Source organism: Euphorbia lathyris, chromosome 5 (genome assembly GCF_963576675.1).
Source record: "Euphorbia lathyris chromosome 5, ddEupLath1.1, whole genome shotgun sequence".
NCBI classification, from domain to species: domain Eukaryota; kingdom Viridiplantae; phylum Streptophyta; class Magnoliopsida; order Malpighiales; family Euphorbiaceae; genus Euphorbia; species Euphorbia lathyris.
Genome location: NC_088914.1, coordinates 75358802 through 75367760, shown reverse-complemented (window position 1 = coordinate 75367760; position 8959 = coordinate 75358802). Strand labels below are relative to the sequence as shown.

The following is an 8959-nucleotide window of genomic DNA, read 5'->3' as shown; positions in this document are numbered from 1 at the left end:
ATGGTAAGAGAGTGACTATTAACACATGAAAAAATTGTAAAAACCGTATGACAAATAAAAAGTACCTACATGGTCACTGATGTTTAGAGGAATTACGTTTCCAACAACCATATCATATATGGAAACATCAACTCTTTTACCACCCCTAATAATGTGCACAAAAGTTTCTTGAGACATGTTATGCAATAAAGAAGAAAGTAAAATCCAATGCAAGAACGAGGCAATAGAAGTGTGCCTCCACATGTATGTTTCTATTTTCCTCATTTAAGTTTTCAAACTAGAGAACATTCAACAAAACATTTATTCAGGTAAATTGAAGTTCAAATCATGTATACGATTGAATTGTCTTGAAATATATTTAACAGGGGTCGCGCCAACGCATGTCCCTAAAGCAATAAATAATGACGTAGGAGCTCCCACTTCGGAGACCTTAGAGAAGTACCCCTCCTTTATGCAATGGAAGGCACTACTCTAGGCCATTGGCCTTCATGATCACCCATTGACCCCGTGCAGGTAAGTATGTTATAATGTTGTTTGGTCCTTTCTATTTATTCTCTTTTTTTTAGTAAAGGCAGGTACGAGAAAGGAATACGGACATCCCAACTATGTTGGCACCTCCGAAAGAACCTAACCACGAACCGATATTATTAAAAAGAATAGCAAAAAATCGTTACAGATATAGAACTAAATGAAAAACCAAAATCAGGTGAACCGGTAAGCAGGCCGGCCACTGAAATTGCAAAATAAAAAAGGAATACAAAAACTAGGAGCAGCGCTCCACCACTCATAATCTGAAGTTGTTCTTCCGTAATTAGCAAGCGAATCGGCTGCCTGGTTTCCTTCCCGGTAGACATGAGAAGCCACGAAAGTTAACGAATGAAGAGTTTCCACGCATTGAAGCCATTCCTGACGAATGGACCAAGGAACCGAGAGAGATTTGGTTCGGAGGAGATGAACGACATAAGCTGAATCACTTTCAAGCCATAAATTGGTCCACCCATGTATAACAACAACCTTTACCGCCCAAATCGCAGCCTGTAGTTCAGCCAGAAAGGAGAAGCTCGACTCAATCGGAAAAGTGAAGGCTCCCAAAAAATTACCAATCGAATTACGGAAGACTCCACCACAACCTGCATGACCAGGAGAGCCCATTACTGAAGCATCAGTATTGACTTTTATCCAGTGGGTCGGAGGCGACTGCCAACGAACCAGAATGCTCTTCGGAGATTTTGGAAGACGCTTGGGGATACCAAGTTGATTTAGAATTTGAGATTCAACCATAGAGTTCCACATATATCCAATTGAACAATGTGACGCGTCTCTAATAGATTTCCACATCCGTCTTAGCGCTAAGAAAAGGCACGGCTGTTCATCCTCGAATAATTTTTTGTTCCGTAAATTCCAAATAATCCAGAACCCGTTAACTATTACGGCTGCCCATAACACTTTAATTTGTGAACTGAATTTCTGTGAAGCTGCTGAATCTAAGAGATCCTGAACTGTATCGTCCGTCTTAACTGTTCTGCCAAAAAGCGAGCTCACCCCAATCCATAACTGACGGGAAAAAGAGCAGCGGGTAAATAAATGCTCAATAGTTTCAACATCAACAGAGCATAAGTAGCAGCGAGAAATAACATGAATTCCACGCACTTGAAGCCTATCGTGTGTTGGCAAGGCGTCGAGTGAGGCTCTCCAACAAACAAAAGAGTGAGATGGTAAAATAGACGGATTCCAAATGAAGCTTTTCCAATTCGGAATAGCAGTAACATTAAAATGCCAGCTATAAAAGTCCTTCACAGTAAATAAACCATTAACCGAAGGCTCCCAAACACATCTATCCTCCATATCTCTCCCCCGGCTAATATTCCGAATGCGAGACGAAACTTCCGGCGGTAGATCAGGCAGTTCGCCCTAGGAATCCCCCGCCAAGTAAACCTCAACACTCTCAAGCCATGTATCTCGTATCTTCACCCCTTCTGAATTTGTGATTGAAGGCTTTATCCATAAGCCGTGCCAAAAATTAAGAGTGGAGGTCTGCCCAATCCACCAAAAACATTGAGTCAGTAAAAGCGCATGAACCATTCGAATAGAACCCCAAATTGAGGAATTCACTATCCAATTCCTGGGCCGACCTCTGGAGCTGAGAAAGCGAGAGCGCAACAAGTTAAAACATAATGAATTATCCTGTATTAGACCCCATGCCATTTTTCCAAGTAGCGCAAAATTAAGAATTGTCAGGTCTTTTAGGCCGATACCCCCATCCTTGATCGAGCGACAACAGATATCCTAGGAAACCACAACTAACTTCTGATTTTCCGTGGAGCCGGTCCAAATGAAATTCCACATACAACGCTTCAAATGAGATAAGAGAGAGGCAAGCCATTTATAGATAGTGAAAGAATGAATAAATGAACCAGTTATGAAAGATTTAACCAAGGCTAGCCGACCTGCCATCGAGAGGCAATTGCCTTTCCATCTAGCAAATGTTGCGATAATTCTATCCGACAAGCCGCGCAACACAGATGCTTTCGGGGCACCCTAGAAGAGAGGAACTCCCAAGTATGAGAAGGGAACCGCTTCAATCGAAACCCCAAGGATTCCAGCCATGACAGAAGCCCGCCTCGCCCCTATTGAACTGCTAAAATAAATATTAGATTTGTTCCAATTGATATGCTGCCCAGACAGAGAGCTGTAGAGGTTTAAAGTGTTCTGAATAACCTGGAAGTTATCAACTGAAGCCGCACAAAAAATGAGGACGTCATCCGCATAGAGAAGGTGAGTGGGGAAACCATTACCTCGAGAGTACATCATGGGTCTTAGCTGGCCCGAGTTGTTTAAGTGCAAAAGCAAGCGACTTAAGAAGTCTTCTGCGATACCAAACATGATAGGAGATAATGGGTCTCCTTGCCTGACCCCTCTAGAACAATGGAAGTATCTAGTAGTAGTCCCACCTGTCATAATAGATACCCTTGCAGAAGCTAAGATATTGGAAATCCAACTCTGAAATTGAGAAGAGAAACCGAAAGCCCTCATGACAGTTAACAAAAAAGTCCAATCTAGCGTATCAAACGCCTTTTGGATATCCACCTTTAAAGCCACAGATCCCCCAAAACATTTCTTTTTAAGCATGTTAGTACCTTCCGAGGCAATAGCAATGCATTGATGAATGCTACGACCCGGAATGAAACCAAATTGATTGTCAAATACAATCGAACCTGCAATTCCAGCCAATCTGTTAGCGAGAATTTTAGAAATAATTTTGTAGGAGAAATTGCTCATGGATATAGGACGATACTGATCAATAGTTATAGGATTCGAAGCTTTTGGTAAAAGAGTCATAATGCTGCTATTAATCCCAGGCAAAACAGTCCCAGTGCTGAAGAAATCTTCCACCATTCTACAAACATCAGAACCAATGATAGACCAATAAGCTTGATAAAAACAACCCGTGAATCCATCGGGCCCTGGAGAGCTGCTTTTATCCAAGCTGAAAACAATTTGTCTGATCTCCTCACGATCCGAGCAGTGAACCAGAGAAGCATTATCCATGTCAGAAACTAGGCGGGGGACGACATCAAGAACAATGTCCAAATTTCTCTCAGAATTCTCTGTCGCTCGAAAAAGATTCATGTAGTAATCACTAACATGAGAGGCAATCTTTGCAGCTTCAGTGACTAATTCCCCATCAATTTGCAAGGCAGTGATGCCCGAGCTTGCTTTCCGCGCTGAAGCAACCCTATGAAAGAAGGTGTTGTTTCTATCCCCATCTTTTAACCATCTAACTCTACTTTTTCACGGAGATAAATCTCTTTTTTATGAAGAGCGGAGTCCAGGTTAGCATGAGCTTCTAGTTCCTGTTGATTAAGATCGGATGAAAAGCCATTTGAAGAAATGTCAGATTGAACTCGCCCCAGTTCAGCTTCAGCCTTTGCAATGTTCTCATCTAGACAGCCAAAGACCTCTCGATACCATTTCCTCAAAATAGGCCGCAGAAGTCTGAGCTTTAACCCAAGCAGTTGCATAGGAGGAAGACGGGGGAAAGAGCCGCTCCAAAAATCTGAAATAACGTCTCGTAACCCTGGGTGCGTGACCCACATACCTTGGAAATGAAACCTCGACATTAAGGGAGGCGAGCTATCACAGCGGAACAGTAACGGGCAATGGTCCGAGTGATGCCTTACCAAAACCGTGGTATTAAAAGAACCCCAAAAATCCGATAACTCTGGTGAGATAAGCACTCTATCCAATCGACAATCTACTCTAGAGGAGCCTGACCTGCCATTATTCCATGTATAAAAATTACCAGACACAGGACCATCAATGAATAAACCCTCATCAATAAAGTTGCAAAAATCCTGACAAGACCGTCCACCAAGGGCTGTACCCGTCTTCTCATGAGACCCCAGAACTGCATTGAAGTCGCCCAGGACTAACCAAGCTCCCGGAAATTTTGTTTTTTGCTCCAGAATAGCCTAAAATAAATCCTTCCTACGGTTTGCCCACACACTGCCGTACACAACACAAACAAACTGAGAGATTCCCCTCACCAGGACTTTCACAAGCACAAATTGATCATGGCAGAAGCTGACGGAATTAGCGTCCCCTAGCCTGTCAGAAATTAAAACCCATAAGGATTGTGGATCCCTTAAATTAGATGCAATCAGATTAAAGCCCACCTTCTCCAAAAATTGGAAGGAACCGACTGAAAAGCAACCATAGGCTCCGCTAGGCACAGAATATCCGGTTTATGAAGATAACATAAATTAGTGAGATATCTCTGGGTATCTAAGTTCAGAATACCCCTACAATTCCAGAAAAGAACATTCATTTAAATCTAATAGGAATTTTACTGACCCGGAGAACGCGAGGTTGAGCAAGAGAATTCACCACATTTTTACTACGCGCCCCTTTCCGAGAAGCCACGGTCTGCCAGTGCTCCTCCTCTTCGTCTGCGATATCGGCCCATAATACCGATGAAGTGCTCATATCAGTATTCATATCAGGTATGTTGTCGTTACCAGGGGAAGACAGACGATCAGGGGATGAGAAAACTCTTTCATCATCACTGACTTGCGGACTGCCAGAGACAAAAGCCTCCATAGCACATTCAGTTTCCTTGGCTGATTGAGGGATCTGAACTTCAGGATGAAGGTCTGATATAATTCTGCTAGTTATCCCTTTTACCGGAATTACATAGTCAACATGTGCCGGCCTGTCCGGAACAGATTCACGATGAGAGGCAACTTTAGGCTGCTTCTCCACTTCACTATTCCCATGAGCCTTTTTTACCCCTCCTGTTGCCGGTTTTTTTATTTCTTTTGTAATCATAAGCCATATGCCTGATACACGAGCAAACCTTGCAAAAACTCGGTAACCTCTCATAAACCACCTCTATCCATAATTGCTTCTCGTTATGCTCAATCCCCAGTTTAACAGGCAATTCATTAGCTAAGTCCACATCAAGCAGCAAGCTAGCGTAATGACCAAAATCCCCTTCCAGGGTTGTTTTATCAAATCTGATCAAGCCCCCAATGCCCTTAGTAATTTCCGCTAATATTTGTGCATCCCAATACTCCCAAGGCAAAGAATATAAACGAACCCATACCTGAGCATTAGTCGCTTTCTCCGCCAAAGGATCAAAATCTGGCACCCATGGCTGTAAACGAAAAGTTCCTGGCTTGATATGAACAATCCCTTTCCCAAGCGCCAAGCTTTTGGCCTCTTGAGATTCAAGAAAAACGTGAAAATAGCCTCTTCCAATAGAGATGAGCCTCCAATTCTCCCTGAGTCCCCATGTTTTGGAGAGCGTATCTTTCAAATCAGCAACTTTCCAAGGTTTGTCCCCTTTATTCAAGACAATTCGTCCGATCAAAGAAAAAGCACATAGAGCTATCCGTTTGTCATATGCCACTTGAGAAATCCGGATCGTCTTAATCCCTCCAATGTCCGTCATCGTACCCGAAGAGGTTAGATTAGGAGCCACGTTTTTCTGGAGGGCCGTAGCATAAGAGATAGGCGTAAGAACCGGTTGATGTGAAGCAGTTGTCTGTGCAATTGCGGTATCAAATCGCAGTTTTGGATTGAAGAGAACTCCGATTCCAACATAGGAATCAAGTGATTGATGATGAGGGTCTGCCATGGTAAGGAGATCGGTGCGCGGCGGCTGCAAGAAGAACCGCAAGAGACGCGGCGACCGCAGGGGGGAGCGACTAGGGTTTTTCCTTGTCGCTTTTTCTTTCTATTTATTCTCTTGCTCCTATAAACCAGAGAAGAAAGTAATTTGGATTGAAATGTTGTGTTACAACTTAATCAGAAAAGGAACTAAAAGGTACCTATTTATACTAGTTTACAAGACTCACTTAACACCTTACTCTCAAAACCTAAAAGACACGCCAGCTTCTATATAAGCTGGACTTATTTCTACTTGACTTTCACAGCCCTCCCTCAAGTTGAAATAGGTACAGAATTCACAAACCCCATTTCCACTAGAGAAGGTACCATCTGTACAACACTTAAATTCTTAGTAAAAACATATGCGAGCTACTTTGATGACTGAACATATGGAGTTGTTATGAACCCTTCTTCAACCAAATCCCTCACAATATGACAATCAATCTCGACATGCTTCATTTTCTCATGAAAAACTGGATTCTTTGCCACTGCTATAGCTGCTTGACTATCACAATTTAATTGAATTGGCAAACTCAACCCCAAACCAAAATCCTTCAACAAATATGTAATCCATTTTAATTCACAACATGTTGCAGCCATACTTCTGTACTCTGCTTCGGCAGAAGACTTACTACATGTTCCTTGCTTCTTACTTTTCCATGAGATCAAAGATGAGCCTAGGAAAATACAAAATCCAGTCAAAGATCTTCTTGTTGTAAGACAGCCACCCCAATCAGAATCGCAATACCCCTTTAACTTCAAATCATTTGCTGCAGGATAGAACAAACCATAGGAAATTGTTCCTTTCAAATAGCATAATACATGTTTAGCAGCATCCAAATGATGAACACACGGAGCTTGCATATACTGACTAAGTTGCTGTGTCGCATAAGCGATATCTGGTCTGGTAAAACCGAGATATAACAACCGCCCTACCATCCTTCTATAAACACCTGGATCCGGAATGACTTCTCCACCGATTGTCAAATCAATACCAGAAACAAATGGACTAGTAGCTATTTTAGCATGTTCAAGACCAGCATCAGATAGAATGTCTGTAATGTATTTAGTCTGGGACAGCAAAATACCATTATCTGATCTTGCTACTTCAACTCCAAGGAAGTATTTAACACTTCCTAAATCCTTGATTGTAAACAAGGAGTTTAAGTAATGTTTAACTTCCTCTATATGCTTGTCGTTTGCCCCTGCAATTAAGATATCGTCCACATAAATCAATAAGACTAAGAAAGCTTCCTCTGTTTTCTTCACCCAAAGACAATAGTCATTCTTTGATCTGAGAAACCCAAAATTGAGAAGTTTGTTGGATAATTCAATATGCCACTGACGGCCAGCTTGTTTCAATCTGTATAAGGACTTCAAAAGCTTGTATACTTGCCCTGGTCCTGCCCTGTCATAGCCCTGTGGAGGTACCAGGTAGACATCTTCATCAAGTACCCCATGTAAATAGGCGTTATTTACATCAATTTGATGTATAAACCAACCTAAAGACGCACCAATTGCTAGAAACATTCGAACAGTAACTGCTTTTGCTACATGACTAAAGGTTTCATGAAAATCCACCCCATATGTTTGATTGTAACCTTTGGCTACAAGCCTAGCTTTATACCTCTCGACCTCACCTGTAGGCTTATATTTAATTTTGAAAACCCGAAGAGATACAAGGGGCTTTTTGTGTTTAGGAAGGGGTACAATTTCCTAGGTATTATTTGCTTCCAAAGCATCTAACTCTGCCTACATAGCTTTAACCCACTCCGGCCTTATGCTCGCTTCCTCATAATTTTTAGCTCTGAAACCTGCAAAAGTTTTGTCAAAAAGGCTGAATGCGCAGCACTGAAACTTTTAACAGATGGTAAAACCATTATTGATTGTATTGCTTGTGAATTCAGGACAAAATCTTGCATCCATATAGGTGATTTAGCAGCCCGAGCAGACCTGCGGAAAGGAGGTTGACCTTCAACTGCCCTTGTTGAAGAGGGAACTGCAACGAATTTGTTTGAAGATACAAATGGTGCATTAATGTCTTCTTGTGTATTAGTGTCTTCTTGTGCATTAGTGTCTTCTTGTATAGTTGAAAACTCAACTTCACTGGCACTCTGTATATCTGAAGAACGCAACTGCTCTTGATCCGTGAATGTGACTGCAGAAGTGAGTGACTTATAAGGAAATACATTCTCTTGGAAAACCACCTCCCGAGACACTATAACTTTGTGACTAGAGATATCATAGACCTTAAAGCCTTTCTCCCCTGTAGGATTGTGCAAATAAATGCCTTTGCAAGCCCTGCTATCAAACTTCTTCCCAATTGCTAACACCTTATAAAAACATTGACACCCAAAAGTGTACATTCTAGCATAATCAGGAAGTTTACCATGAAATTTCTCAAATGGTGACTTCCAACCCAAAAGTTTACTAGGTAAAACATTAATAACTGAGGCAGCATGTAAAACCGCTTCCCCCCAGAACTGAGTGGGTAAAGATGCCTGAAAAATGGAAGCCCTGGCGACTTCTAGCAGATGACGATGTTTCCGCTCCACCACTCCATTTTGTTGAGGGGTGTGAACACAAGTGCGTTGATGCACTATGCCGTGTTTTTGAAACAATTGAAAACATTGGTGATTCAAAAACTTGCCTCCATTATTAGTTCGAACAATCTGAATAACTGCATCATACTGCCTAGTAACCATAATAAGAAAAACAGTGATAGCTTCGCAAACTTGTGATTTATATTTTAGCAGGATTATCCAAGTAACACGTGTAAAATCATCCA

At 41.8% G+C, this 8959-nt stretch overlaps 1 non-coding gene across 1 annotated transcript; it reads right to left on the bottom strand.

Moving 5' to 3' along the window:
* Positions 1–361: 361 nt before the first annotated feature.
* LOC136231650 (U1 spliceosomal RNA) lies at positions 362–521 on the bottom strand. Its single transcript, XR_010690019.1, has one exon. It is a non-coding gene; the product is annotated as a U1 spliceosomal RNA (small nuclear RNA).
* Between the last annotated feature and the right edge of the window lie 8438 nt (positions 522–8959).